Here is a 15,737-nt window from a genome sequence, read left to right on the forward strand (position 1 = left end):
GGAAGTCTGCTTTCCAGCACAGAAAACACAACAAAGCAAGAACAAACACATCTTGTTATATGGGAACAGAGGACAATAAAAGACATCTAAATCTCCACATTTTATTTTTATTTCCCTGGTCTAGAAAAGGCTTTCAGGCATGGAGTTAAAGCTTAAGAACACAAGTAGCTTACTTGCCTTTTGTGGGACAATGTGACTATTTGAAGCTCTGTGTGTGCTTATATGCTCCACTATTTAAGTTATGATTTACTGAAAACAGGCATATACAGCCTCCTCACCACAAAGTATCTTTACAGTCATCATGGTAATCTTGACAAGAAACCAGAAGTCCAATTTCTTACAGGATTTATTCCCTCTGCTGAAATAGTCATTTTTTCCATGGCTGACTCACCTAGAAAATTTTTATGAAGTTAGTAGCAAATGCAAGCATCCTGCTCTTTGCACCTTCAAAGCTATCACATAAAGATAACACTGTTTTCTTTTAATCTTTTTTTTTTATTGCTGAATATTATGCTTACAACAATCCTGCTTTGCTACAGATGGTTTCCTGTTGTTTCTGCCAAATGTGAAATAGCTATAAAACTTGAAAAGGTTCTGATGCTGTCACTGCATGAAAAATTACATCTACAAGGGAAAATTAAATATGAGCCTTAGCCTTTAATTTCTTTAATCTTACTTAGTAAGTGAACTTTTTTACTCCCACCCCCAACTCAAAGCTTCTGATAACACATCCTGAAGGGAAAAACACAGCTATGTATTTTAGTCAGGTATAATGCCTTCATTAACAAAAACAAAAAAAGAGGAAGGGGAAGTAGATAATTCTCATGTCCAGACCAACCAAACAGCCACCAACTCCAGCTGACAAGAGCAGTGCCTTTGGCTCAGTTTCATAAAAGACATAAAGCCATTTCTGTGAGAAGACAGTGAAGTTCCTGTTTTCAGTGCTATAATAAGGAAATCTGTCACCTTAGCAAACAAATTACTAGAAAATGGCTTGTGTAATCCCAAGGGGACAGAGCCTTTGCTCCTTGCGTGGGCAAACCTCAGTGAACTCAGTGACAGCTTTACTTGAATGCAAAAGGAGTATTAAGAAGCACTTCAAAGAAAAATTGAATTTTATACATATGATGAAGAAAACTCTTGATGTTCTGATGCTCTCTATAGGCATAGATTCAGTGTCATACGGGCGAAGGGCTAGGAAAAATGTATTTTACCAGCAAAGTAACTTTCTAAGGCACGTAACTTACGAGTGGAGCATCAATGAACAAGCGAGCTTCACAGTTGTCTCAAATTTCTGTCAGTATTTGACTGGCACCATATCAACAGATTCATTTTCTAGGGAAAAAAAATCAGGGGGCATTTAACCACGTCCTTCTACCAACAAGGTAAGGCTGTGCTCACTGCCATGGATCTGCCTCTACAGGCACTGGGGTTAGAGGCAAAGAGAGTAAATATGAGAAATTGTGCTGTCATTTTGAGTGCGTTTGTCTGCTGCTGTGCATAGAAGTTCTGATATCTTAGAGCTCTGCAGCACAAGAAGTAAACGTTCTGTACTACACTGGAGATTTGGCAAGCACCCATTTCTGCAGGAAAAAGGCATTTAATTGTAATCTCACCTAACCAAGACATTAGACCTCAACTTTCCAGCTGCTCAGACCACCTACTACTCATTCTAGGGCATGGATCTGATACTCATTTGCTACAAGAAGAGTTTCACTCTTGGTTGGAAAGACAACTTGGTGGGATTTTAGGTTTTTTTTAACCTGTGCTGCCTTTCCTTGCTCTGGAGGCTGCAATTTAAAAGTGGAGGTAGAGGTGACATTGTGGGCAGGAGTGAGTGGAAAATACATACACTCATCAAACTGCAACCAGATGTCTCATCTACATGTGGACATGCCTCTCCCATGTGCTGTACCCCCAAGGACACCACTCACTGCCTCTTCAAAGTTGCTCCTGGTGTTTCCCCATGCATAGATATTTGCAGTAGAAATACCCGTTTGTTTGTTTAGTCTGACTTCCACCAAAACTAAATTAGAAACAACCTTATGCAAGCTCTGGGAGACCTGCACCATACAGGACACACTCCTGTAGCTCAGCCCAGCAGTGGCTCCTGGTTCATTGTGAAGATATCCAGGTCTGGGAGAGCAGGGGTACAAGGCATCTGTGGGGCTGACATGCTGGACCTGCTGCTGTCTCTGAGAGACCCTACATGGTGCCTGATTTTGATGTCTGTGAAAACCACTGATTGATCACTTGGGCCAGGAAAGCATTTATAGACAAGCACCCTTTATTTCTTTTTTGTAGTGTAGCCTGTGTACATGGGGATCTCAGATGAAAATCGGAAATGGACAGGCAGGTTGGATATCTGCTGGCCTGACTGGAGAGTCTCCTGTTGGTTTTACTGGGAAATATATCAAGCCCTGTATATTCATTTTATCAGGTTTGTTTTTTTAATTTATTTCCAATTTTACCATTTGTCCAGCAGCTGAATTATTTGTACTTTTCACATCCAATTAAATACCACACAGTGCTAGTACTGGATTTTTCTCACACCTGGTAAGAAAACCATGATGGAAAACATAACCCTGCCACATCAGAGATGTTCTTCATATACCATACAATATTTGCATCTAGGTTTCCTTGTTGCTAGCCAGTACCATCTGTTATCTGTTTTGGTCTGCTTATAAGAATTGGTAATTTTTGAAAATTGAGAGTAAGACAAGAACAATGGCTTTTTCCTTTGTATTTTACATCCCAAAGAAACCAACTGGATCTACACATGCACAGAAAAATATACCCCTCCAATTGACAATATATTAGCGCATGCTTTTTCTGTATGGAAAATTTAAAGAGACAACACTCATCATGAGGAAGTACTTGAATTTAATGAAATAAATCTGTGCCTCACAATGCCTGGATACTGGGTTTTACTTTTGTCTCTCTTGGAGGGTGTTGACACTCAGACTTGGTGATGGAATAAATGGTGACAGCTGAGATAGTTACTGCCCTCAGCTGTGCGTTCTGTCCTTCTCTTGGAAATTATTACCCTCCTGCAGCTGGCAAAATGGGATGCTTCATGAAGCCAGCTTCAGACTGCCAGACTTCACGCCAGCCTCGGCTTACGCGGATCCACCAGCCCATAAACTTCTGTGGCTTGGAGGGGAGCCCACAAGCCATTGAGCCATGCCTGCTGTGCAGGTGGTAAACACTCAGAAAGAAATGGGGTGGCCAGTTGAAGGTGCTGCTGCTGTGCTTGGCCCCCCCTGTCATGTACCACTGGATGGGTGGCAGCCCACAGATCATTCTTTCCTATTTTTGTAAATACAAATGTGTCTAACTCAGGGGACACGTTGTCACCAACTACCCACCAAGAGAAGAAATGGCAAAATCCCAAGTGACAAAAAGAGAACATGTCCCCAGCCTTTTTGTTTTTTGTGGACTCCAATAGGAAGACAAATGTTGTTTAATGATGGTAATTCAAGTTTTGCGTTGTTATATGAGGCAAATTGAAGTCCCATGTTTGAGGATGCCGTCTGTTTCGTAGCTCCTAACTAGAGCAGGCTATAAACCAGCACCAGGTATTTCAACAGACTGCCTCTTTTAGCCTTTGATATCATCTGTTCCTCATATTTTTACAGTCCCAGTGTTTCTCTTCCAAGATGTGTGATATAGACACACAGGGTCTTTTAGTCTTCTTCTTTTGAGTGACAGAAGCCAAGTTCTAGAAAGCCTTAATTTATCAGCTGTTACTGTAAAGATCTTTTTCCCTCCCTGGTCCTTCTCCCAAGCGGTGGAGTGTATAAAGAGTTCCAAAAGAAAAATGGAGCATGTCCTAGGAATGCATCCTTCTAGCCTGGATAATAACAAATATCTAATCCTGAACTATTAAAATGGTTCTTGCTTCAAATGAAATGTAAAAATCTGATACTCAATCTGTAGATAATTGTATGCTGCTTAACTGGCACTTCAGTAGTTTTTGTTTGTGATATATCCAAAGGAAGAGATGGATGCGCTGTCAGAATTAAAGCTCTCTCATTATTTGGCCATATGTTTCTGCTTTGGTCCCCAGCCTGTTACACTGCTGGGGATACAGAGGATAAAGCCTAGTCTTCATATGCAACACAGCCTCCAGGGGAGGTAGGGAAAAGACTGAATCTTTCCAGGGTTCCTTCTTACCCAAGAGCTGGCTTGGACCTGGATGCAGCTAAGTTTTGCAGCACCATATCCTTCCTGGCGGTAAAGGCCAAAGAACCAGAGGCTCATTAACATGATCAGGGGATGTGCATTCATCAGCACTTGCACAGAGCAGACAGAGACAGCAAGACACTGAAACTCATGTATCTTTCTGTGCCAGGCTCCAGTAGGGAAGCAAGTATCTCACTGAAGATTGGTTAGGAAGAGCTGGATGCCAAAGGCTAGCAACTAGGTTGATCTTAGCCTTTAAGATCAAAAGGTTCTCAGGTCCATCAACCTCTCAGCATGCTCCAAGTATAGTCAAACTAAGTTTTCTGAACTCTTTTGCTTTTTCTCCTCAATTCACCCATAGCCACTGAGTGTATGAAAATAACATTCTCAAAACACAGTACACCGCACACATTTTTATTATCAGAGCAGGCCCCTGGATAGTCAGGTCATTGAGACCCTCCTAGCTTCCTGTGCACAGCAAGTGAGGCAAGGATCAGCTGAAATACCATCAACTGCTGGAGAGGTTCGTGCGGGACAGGGAATGGGACAACATCAACCTTCTCAAAAAGTCTTTCTGCTATAAAACTTACACAGCTCTGGCAGTCCCTTCTGCCACATAAGCTCTTACCAGTCATCTCCTCCCAAAAAGGAAACAGGAAGAATTTAAGGCACCAAATAATAAAATCTCAGTTCTGCAGAACAGAGTCTGAAAAAGAATAAATGCCAGAAACTCTATGAAATCCACCAGGGACTTAGCTATTGATTTTGCACTGCAGCTGGTCAGATATTATGGTAATGTGGCAATGTAAATCCTGTTGCTAGATTCATGGTGGGTGATTCAATTCAAGCATTGTGGCTTAACTTCACAGAATGACACTTCTGACATTTCAAAACTAGCACTCGCTAGCGTCAGATCAGGACGATGTGGCCCTGACTCCATCTCCACAGAGATTTGAAAATCCACTGGCAAAGCTTTAACTTCTTCATAAGACAATAGCAGATAATGCTTTTTAAGTAGTCTTTGTTTATCTTTTATTCTTTTGTTTCTAATGGACTCCTTCTGAATTTGAAAATAACTTCCTCTCTACTTTTGTTCTGATTTCCCCAGTGGGAAGAAACTGAAAAAGCTGATCTACGTCAAGTCAGAAGAAATGTGTGCAAAGTTAATATGATTCAGGAAACAGTGTCTGATCACTGAATATTGCCAAAGAGCCAGCAAGAGCTGGGCACACCACCCTTGTGGGAGTTCTGCCATTGGCTGCATGGGCCCAGAATCTCATCCATTTGTAATAGAATTGGATGGGTGATAAATCAAACAAAGGAATAGCAAGTTACTTGGCCTCCAAATAATATTTGTATGGTCTAGTCTTCGCCATATGAAGGTTCTTAGTTTTCTGGGAAGAGTACAGTCAAACATTTCGTCCATAAGGTGACCATTGGCTCAGGTTATACTTGCCAAGGGGGACAGTCTCACATACCACAATTCTATCTTTGTTCAGTAATATCTAATTCTTTACAGGAACTTACCTTCTTGGAATATACATGGCAAAAAAGTGTCTCTGGTTTTGCAAATACCTCCCTGACCTATTGACACACCAGCCAGAACTTTTCTACATGTTAGGAAAGAAGGGTTTTCTGCCACAAGAGCAGCTGCTTCAGGACCTGTTGGGTAAAAAGGGGTACCTGCTATCTCCTATTGCATCATAAAATATATGCTGGGTCTCAAGAGCCAGGAGGGATCCACAAGGCAGTAAAGGCCTGGTTTCAGAGTAATCAGAGGGAGAAATGAGATACATTTTACAGGAGTGAATGGAAAGGCTGATCTACACTCAGCTTTGCCTCAATGACTCATGCAGGGTGGGGCCATGCCGGCACCTCTCTGGTTATTCTGCTATAGGCAGTAGCTCACGTTGCAATTTATCTACCTTTTAGCTGAAAAGAGAAGTAGCATAGATACGATCTGATACCCAGCTCCATCCTAGCATGGAAACAACTCTGTTGAGGATATTAGAGGGGAATTCCTCCACTGATGACAACATGAGAAAAACATTATCTTAATCTAATCTTCAAAAGCTTATGCTGCTATTTCTTGAGACTTGGACCATTTATCTAGCACAGCTATATGGGTTCTGTTAGAAACTTTAGATTCTGTTAAAATATTTCAGTCCTCCAAGAAGTGTCACCTTTACACATAAAGTTGAAATGTTTGATGTGAAGTCATTCTCAGAGGAATTCTTAACAGCCCTATGGTAAAACTGCATTCAGTTCAACACTTTCAATGAGATGATTTCTATGGCATACAGTTCAGTATAATGCCTTGAGAATGACCATCTCACGATCTTAAGTGAAAAATTAAAACATCACATGTTTTCCATCTAGCTGCAATAGAGAAAAATCAGCCTATTTATGCCAGTGGTTTTCTGCAAAAGCTATCTACGTACTAAAAAAAAAAAAAAGCCTGCTGGCTTTTTCTGGGCACATTCTCATCTGAGCTCTTTCTTGTGGTCAGACTACATTATTGCAAACTGAACACAGCTATACTGTGCCCTACCAACCAAAAGAGCTGGGCTAAGCTCTGGTAACAGTTTCACCATTGTCAATCATCTCCAGGGAAAAATGGGTTCACAGAAGCTTACCTGAAGGTGGAATTGTTCCCACTGAGTGGTATGAAACCAAACTTGCTGCTGGTGAATATATTTCCTTTATTTGACAGTTCTTGTCTTTTTTATTTTCACAATTAATTTCTTATCAGTATTACTTTTCAGTATAGGATACCCAAACTTCCTTTCTTTTCACTTTGTACAACTTAGACGTTTCTGAGAGAGAAGAACAAGAACCAAGTAATCCTGATAATAGTCATGGGATTTGACCCTACTTTGCACAGACACATTAATTTCCTTTTAAAATTTCCAATCTCTCACAATTTTTCCCATAGAGCTGCCAGAGATTTCCACCACTTTCCGAAAACATTTCAAGACCTATCACTGAAAACTGCAGTATACAACATCAACACCCACCTCTGCTGTAGAGGAGTGGCAGCAGTGGCCACTGGCCTTGTCTACTCAAATGAACAGCAGCCACAGGTGTGAAAGATTTCCTTGTAGTTTGAGGCATGTAGAGAGGTTTGGGGTGGTACTCCAAGGAGGTGGTTGTCACTAAGCTCTTGGCACTGTTGTACTATTGATGAGGACCTCACCTCTCATGCCATGGGGGACAGATCCAAAGTGCCATCCATTGCCCCTTCATATAGTATCTACAGCTTCACTAGTTGCAAAAATGAAAACACCTTTTCTCTTAGGCATACCAGTGTCTAGCCACACTTTTTCTAATACGCAGTGTCAGTGCTGTAGCCATGGCAGCAGCAGCAGCTAAAACCACCCAGCTCAGTACCAATGACAATCGTTCATAGTCGTGCAAGGTTCACACACATCACTTCACCACTGGAGCAGGTTCTGCAGTCCCAGCTGAGCTCTCTGCTCCCTTTGAAAGCTACTTTGGCACCACACACGGCTACAGAGTACTGTGCTTGGAGCAGGTGTGCAATACCAGTCTGCCCAGGTACTTCTCTGTGGGCAGCAGCCTGCTTTCATCTCTGGACCTCAGTCTCACAGAACCCTTTTACAGAGAGATTGTGGAAGCAGGGAAAATAAAAATCAGCATGCTATGAACATGTATTCACATGTGTATGCAGTCAGCCACAACAGTATCACTATTGTGATATTTTACAGAGGTGGTTGGGATTTCAAAAGTCTAGTAGCAGTGTAAAAAGTACAGGCAAATTACTTTGCAATGTTAACATAAAACCCGAAAGAGCAGTTCCACTATCCTCTGGAAAAACATATACTTCTACTGAAATAAAAACCCCACTAAATCCTCTAGAGTTTAGGAACCAGTAAGACCATCAGTACTTCTAGTAATAAAAAAGTCTACAACACATGCTCTGTGAAGAAACTTTAACTTCTAACCAAAGGTACTACCAGGAACTGTAGCTACTTTCTAGCTTTCAGAGGAAAAAGCAGTTCTCTAGTCCTATGCCAAGAGCAGAGAAACTCACTGGACGGTAGATCTCTTTCAAACGAAGCCTAAAGCCAACAGGATTTCCAGCCACAGCCCTCGCTGACATCCCCATGACAGAGCGGATCCCGTACCAGAGGCACGTTGGCTCTGGGGAAAGGCAGCCGATACGCGCGACGGGAGCCTACCTTGCACAGACGGGCTCACGGCCTCCGAAGCCCGGAGAAGGGCCGCTCCGTCGGGCACAGAGAGCGGGATCCCCGCAGCCGCTCCGGCGGGCAGAGAGAGCGGGATACCCGCAGCCGCTCCGGCGGGCAGAGAGAGCGGGATACCCGCAGCCGCTCCGGCGGGCAGAGAGAGCGGGATACCCGCAGCCGCTCCGGCGGGCAGAGAGAGCGGGATACCCGCAGCCGCTCCGGCGGGCAGAGAGAGCGGGATACCCGCAGCCGCTCCGGCGGGCAGAGAGAGCGGGATACCCGCAGCCGCTCCGGCGGGCAGAGAGAGCGGGATACCCGCAGCCGCTCCGGCGGGCAGAGAGAGCGGGATACCCGCAGCCGCTCCGGCGGGCAGAGAGAGCGGGATACCCGCAGCCGCTCCGGCGGGCAGAGAGAGCGGGATACCCGCAGCCGCTCCGGCGGGCAGAGAGAGCGGGATACCCGCAGCCGCTCCGTCGGGCACAGGGCGCGGGGTCCCGCTCGCTCGGGCTCTCACACGTGCCAGCGCGCTTCTCCTCCACTCGCAGAGTTTGTCATGAATGTCCCCAGCTGGGTCCCAGTGAGCGCAAAGACCTCGGAGCCGTCAGCCCACGGCCCCGCGCTCCCCTCGCAACTTCTCCTTCCCCTCGCTGTCCGCTGGGAAGTTCGGCAGAGCCGCGGGCGCCGGAGCGGGCTCCACTCTCTGCGAAAACTCGCCCGCCCCACCTAGAGGAGCCCCGCCGGATGAGGAGGAGTCCCGCATCCCTGCCCGCTACCGACGAGCTCGGAGCTGGCTGGTGAACAGGAGAAGGTTTTATCTGGTTTGGCTGGGAGAAGGGGAGCCAGAGTCTGGGATGCGGAGCAGGGGAATGCTTCTGGGGAGCTCCTGAGAGCAGAAGAAATGAGAGAGAAGTTTGATGAGTGAACTGGTTCAGTTTAGCGAATGTTGTTAAAGCAAAATGAAACTATTCTGAGAAATACCTGATGTCCAGACAATTTGGGGTGGCTCATCTGAAGCCCACCTCACTTTCCTACTTTTCAATTGCAGTTTTGGGGACTCTCTGGACTTCCCACAGGATTCTTACCAGGAAGGGACAGCATGGGCGACATCAAGAATTACTGCTTCCCCAGGAGCACACACAGCTCTCTGCTGCTTCTAGAAAATTCTGAAGAATAACCTAGATGGTTTTCAAATTGAGAATGTCATAGCTACCTTTCTGAACTACCGATTCTTTTCTTCCCAAGCAAAATAGAAATATTCTTATACAGTTCTGCTTTCTAAGGGTTGAAAATTCTGGTCGTCAGCTAGCTCTGCACAAGGGGGTTGCCAGTATTTTGCAAAGAGAGTGTTCCTTAAAACTGGAAAATGGGAAATAACACTGAAGTGAAAATAAATGAAATGCAAAACACCCAGCACATGTGCAAATGGCTTTAGTGCAGTTAAAGCAGTTAACTTAGAGGTCATAAAGGAGAAACATATCAACACTACACCTCCTTTTTTGAGCATCCAATACCCAGTATGAAAAACTGACAGTGCTTGATCAGTGGAAAATATTTCTCAAAGAAGACCTTTCAGCCTTGTTGGATACAAGATTCTTAAGTGTGTATTCTGGTGTGTGTTGTTCTTGTAACTCCACAGCTGACCTTACAGTCACCATCCCATTGGGCAAAGGCAGGCACTGAAACCAGGGGTGCTTTGGTTCTTATCCAACATGTACCAAACTGTTGGTATGAATCAACATTAAAATATAATTGGGCATGTTTTCCTTTTATTAAGAAACATATTCAGTACAACAGTTCCAGTTGTCAAAAGCTGCCCCTGGACTACACAGCAAGTTGCTTCCTTCTAACCTGCAGAGAAGAAAAGATTATGGTTGGTATCACTACAACAGACAAAACTTGGCTAAGCCTGTCTGACCTTCCACAGGGACTGCTTCTCTTAGCAGCAGGTGAATTGTTCCTGAACCTAGTTCCTTCCTGAAACAAAGTTATAAGAGAGACAAGGATGAAGGTGGTAGTAGCAGGGCAGGTTCACTGAAAATGGCGGAATAAACAAAGAAAGGTTGCTTCCATATAGCCCACAGGGTGCATCCATTCCTGAGAAGAGACAAAGGCAGCAGGACCATGAAAGACAGAAGAAAGTGTGGAACAGGGGGCAGAAGGAGAACAATAGTTATCTATCCTCATTGCCTATGGAGGCAAGGTTTATACAGTGTTTGTGTTCCCTCCTAATAGCATTTGAATCTACTGGCAAATAGAGATACATTCTCAGAAGCCTCTAACAGTAAGCAGCTGGCTAAAGACAGTCATCCCCAATTTATTGTCCAAATTCGGAGAAAGCACGCTGTGAACACACCTTATGAGAAAGCAACAAATCCGTGCAGAGAGAGACCTCACACGTTCTCCAGCCACCCAAAAAGCATACATCTTCTTAGACCACACAAGTCAGTCAACCCACAGAACACAAATCTGTAGGAAATCAGGATTCATTAGTTCCAGTACTTCTGGAGCAAGATGTTTTTCTGAGGATGGTTTATCATTGTGGGTCTGAGAGGCACTGGAGAATTTTATGTTTTATATCTTTGGGCCAAATTAGGTTAATTTTCATTCTTCTGTTTCTCCCAGTCTTCAGGGCAATATGGGTGCCCAAGGTCCTACCTCTGAGTGAACTCCTCATGGTTTGGTCTTGAAGTCCACATCCTACCAGGGCTGACATCTGGCCCAGAGAAGCTGCTCTGCAAAGACGCTGTGTGAAAAAGAGGAACTTATATTTTGCTGACCCAGTCACAGTGGAAAAGTAAACACAAAAGAAGAAGAGATACCTTTGTCAAAGACCCACCAAAATGACAGTGTTTTTTAAGCTGCCACATTGATTCCTGGCATCAGGTAACAGGCTGAAAGAATTAACTACCCCTTTCAGCCCCTATGACATCCATATGTCTACCCACCCTTTCTGACATGTGAAATTCCTGCACTGAGCACCCCGCTAGAATGAAGGGACAAGCAGGCATCAGAGACAAAATAAGTATATGCAACCACAAGAAAGGAAAGGAGGAGAGAGGTGTGATGAACTCAGCCATTTGGACTTGTGAGGCTCCTTACTGCTTATCTTTTCTATCAGAATGGAGGTCTACATGGCACATGAACATCTCTTGTCACAAAATCATCCTTCCACCCCACCTTTGGTCACACTGGAGGCAGCACAAAGGCAGAGCACGCCACTGCAATATTTCTTAGGTTTGTCCAAAGGGCCTATGTCTTCCCTCAAGTAATGGGAGAGGTAGAATGACATGAGAAGTGCCTGTACTACATGCCTAAAACAGAGAGTGGGTTTGCCTGGTGTGAGTTCTTGCTGCTGTCATCAGCTATGTAAGGCTGATGGGATTTTGCATTTTCTGTCGTCTCCCTTTTCTGCAGGGGCTGGTATTCCCCTGCCCCACTGTGGCAGAGGACACTGGCATCCAGAGATGGTGACACGAGGAGAAGGAGAGAGGATTATAGCCCTTGGAGATTCTTTCTCCTTTTGTGGTGGAAAATTGTCTGGTTTATAACTAAAGTTGAGCTGTCTAAAGACCTCTATTGTTTCTCAGAAGTGACATTCATTTTATTGAAACACTAAGGGCTGAGAAAGATACTGTAAGAAGGGAAAATGAAAGAATTGAGCAGAACCTGCTAGGAATGAAAAGCCAACACTTCTGGAGGTGTGCTTGATAAAGGGCCCCTTTCCTAGAGCTTACATTTATTTCCCCAATTACAAAATTACAAAATCACAAGCACACACCTGCAAAGGGCTCCCATTAGCATCATGCCTACTTCAAAAGCTGGACTCACTGATGTTAGACTGCTGACTACACGTGAGCGTAGTCATCCAGGGCTTCAAATCCTGTTCCTTCCCTTCATAACCCACCCAGTTGCCTCAGTCAGGTTTATTACAACATCTACCACTACCCTCAGCCCTTCTCCCCCAACACTTTCTACCTCCACATGGTTGCCCTTCACTGGTTTTCTTCTGTCCAATAACCACAACACTGCTTTCAGATGCCACACTTTTTATTAGGCCAGAGAAAACACACATGGGTGCTGGTTTATGTAGAGACTAGTCTGATAAAGGTTTCTTACAGCCAGAAAAGTTGGTTTATTTCGAATGGTATCTCTCAGCAATTCTTCAGGTTTAACTGACTCACTTCTCCAGCTGACTCATTGCAAGCTCCCAGCTCCACAGATATCTGGGAACTGAAGCTGATTACCAGGTCACAAAACCTACACAGCATTTGGAGAACTTCTCCCAAATCATTAGGCAGACTGTTTCGGGCCAGCCCATTTATATATATTTCTGATTTTCAGAATGATGTCTTTCACAAGAAAATTGCAAAGCAATTAGCTTAGCTCAAACACCTACAGTAATACTGCCCTTGAGTTTGTAACAAATATTTCAAATAATTAGAACATATTTCTGTGCCTTCTAGAACGCACGTAATTAACAAATGTATTAATCATGACTCCTTTCCTAAAAGGAAACTGCAGAAGTAGCTAAAACCAAATGAAACCACACTTTCCCTTGGTGCTGCGAAAGAACATTTTGTTTGTTACATGGTATTTTCTTCCCAGTCTTTCAAAAACTCAGGCAGGCTTTGGAGAACACAAGAGTGTGGGTCCAAGCACAAACGTTTCTCAAATATCTGAAAAGCCAAGGGAAGAGAGGAAGCTAGGAAAGAGTTAAACTGGAGGGCCAGGACAAATGGAATACAGGACACTTGAGATACACTGTGGTATCAAAAGTATTCTTAAGAGGCTTCTTCATGCATCACAAATGTCTGCTGGAGTTTTGCTATTGATTTAATAAAAACCCTGGATACTAGGACAGTCAGTAGCTCAAACTCTTGATCTAGACTTTGGATACAGCATTTTAAACCAGTGATCAGTGGGTATTTACTGTGTCACACTATATTTGAATCTGCATTTGTACCTTCATTCTCTACAGCATCTTTGTTTACATGTATTGCTTTGCATTGTAATTTTTCACTTTTGCATATATGCTGACCTTCTCGTTTCATTGACATTTCTGTACTTACTGTTTTAAAATCACTTGTTTTATCAAAGTCTCTCCTTATAGTTTCACTTAATTTTATTTCTTGATGTATATTCTCCAGATGAGACATTTGTCAAACTGCCGGTTTCTTTTTCTTACCCTATTCTTATTTCTAAAATTAGGTCACATTTTGTGAGGTTTCATTGTTTGGGGAGGAGAGAGAACTATGTGTATTAAAGAACATTAATCTCTGATATTTCTGGATTTGTCATTTGTTATTCCAAACTTTCGCAGTACTAGGAGAGATTTCTTCCATCTTCAGTGTTCTTGCCTATCTTATTTAATTTCAGATTTTCTCTGCTGAAATCATCCTGCACAGAAGATACCAATGTCAGAAAGTTTCTTTATAATCCTAAACTTTAGGGGAGCCCTTAGGATATGTATATATTCAATGTAAATTATGCATACTTACTTACCTGTTAATGTTCTGTTCCTAGCTGACCTTGTATTTTCTCTATCTTTTGAAAACAGTCCAATTTTATCTGTGTCTCTCTTTAATATCAAATTGTCAGAGGCAATAACAGTACTGGAAAGTCAGACTACAAATTCCTTAGTCACAGAAGAAAGGGAGAAATTTTGCCTATGCTAATATTTACCAAAGGCTTCCTTTAGGAAACTTCATCATAACCCATATTTTTACTTAAGGTTTTAAATTTTGGAGAAAGTAAAATTTGTAGTTTGCTTTTTACTACTATACACACTGATCTGAGAGACTTATGCATATCTGAATATTGCTATTTTAATTTTTACAATGAAAAGTGAATTATTAAATTATCCAAACTTTCTTCCTGCAGCGAATGTGCTCCAACACTGTGGAAATTGAACCAACTTTTTCACCTGAAATTATTTCTTGTTAGTGTTATTGGCATACTAGTGCCAATCTGTAAGGAAGAGAAATCTCCTATGCTTGTAATGACTCATCCCTGTGCACAGGAAAAATGCAAGAGCTGTGAGTGGAAAGAGGAGACAAAAGAAGGAAAAGAAAGGAAGCGAGGAAAGCTTCAGGACAATGGTTAGGTTGGAGGGAACAAAGAAGAAAATGGGACAATGACAGCCTAGAAGGACAGAAACATTAGCATAAAAGGAGAAGAAAGGTATGCAGATTAGCAAGAAGAACAAGATGAGGGAAGACTTGCAGAGGAAGAGAGGGAGAAAACTGGGAATGACCAAAGGTCAGTATAATTTTAAAGGTTGATTGTTACTTTTTCAGTGTTTTGTTGGTGGTTTTTTTTGGTTTTTTTTGGTTTTGAGATCTGAAATTAAAATTTGCAAGCTTCTTGTGTCCATATGTATATCCATGGCTGGACAGCCACATACCCACACATATGACTGTAAAGGGAGGAGGGGACTCAGCAGGAGACCAGAACTTGCATGGCAAAGCCAGAATCCATGGTAGGCCCACACTGGCTTGCCTCTGCAACTTCAGTCCCCAGACACGGGATGTACATCCACCTCAGTCAATGTACATGAACAGGTAGCACTTAGAACAGTCCTTCTTTCCTTCCTTATGCAAAGTGCAAGCAGGAACATTATTAATGACACAATAGCAAGCCCTGCTACACATATATTAACTTTCTTATGGGAGTTGCCAAGTACTATGGATGTCTCTTGTAAAACACTCAGTATTCCAGAGCTTTACGAGCAATATTGATTCTATCTTCAACTTCTCTCTAAAACAGGTGGTGTTAACCTGATGTAATAGAAAAGGGAGGAAGACATAGGAGAAATGATAGCCAAATATGCCCAATAATTTCAGGTGTTTGATTTCAAATGCCTCAGGACTGATATTCCAGGCTGCATCACAATATACAGCACCTGATATATTCTGGAGGAGCTTGCAGTGACTTCAGTGGCAGGCAGAAATTGAATCACTCTGTCAGGCCTGTATTGTGCATCTCTTGGGGAGCAGGGTAATAAGACAGGGAGCCTCTGAGTTTCCAGAGCAGCATTGGCTGCCTAAAGTGCTCAAATGTTCCTTTTTCTCCTGAATCTCTTTGCCTTTACTTATGTTTAGACATTGCAGCAGAGGAGCCAAAATCTAGTAAAAAGCACAGCACAGACAGCACAGCATGTAACCAAACAGAATACGGTGGTTTGTACTTGCAAAGTAATTCCTTAAATTCAGTCTCAGATGTCTCACTCTGCTTTATGTTTGTATAACCTCTGCCAGTCAGGAAAAGTTAGTCTCCAGTCCTGTCATACTCAACTGGTGACTTCCTGTGCTTGGTTTGCACGCAAACCACTTTTCATGGATC

At 43.0% G+C, this 15,737-nt stretch overlaps 1 protein-coding gene across 1 annotated transcript in view; it reads right to left on the reverse strand.

Moving 5' to 3' along the window:
• EDAR (ectodysplasin A receptor) overlaps positions 1-9,195 on the reverse strand; it is a 71,823-nt gene extending 62,628 nt beyond the window's left edge. The window contains exon 1 of the mRNA XM_008635850.2: positions 8,388-9,195. The gene's annotated coding sequence lies outside the window, so the exon portion shown is untranslated. The remainder of the gene's footprint in view (positions 1-8,387) is intronic.
• Positions 9,196-15,737: the final 6,542 nt, after the last annotated feature.

The sequence above is a fragment of the Corvus brachyrhynchos genome, unplaced genomic scaffold (assembly GCF_000691975.1).
Source record: "Corvus brachyrhynchos isolate BGI_N302 unplaced genomic scaffold, ASM69197v1 scaffold83, whole genome shotgun sequence".
In the NCBI taxonomy this organism is placed as follows: Eukaryota; Metazoa; Chordata; class Aves; order Passeriformes; family Corvidae; genus Corvus; species Corvus brachyrhynchos.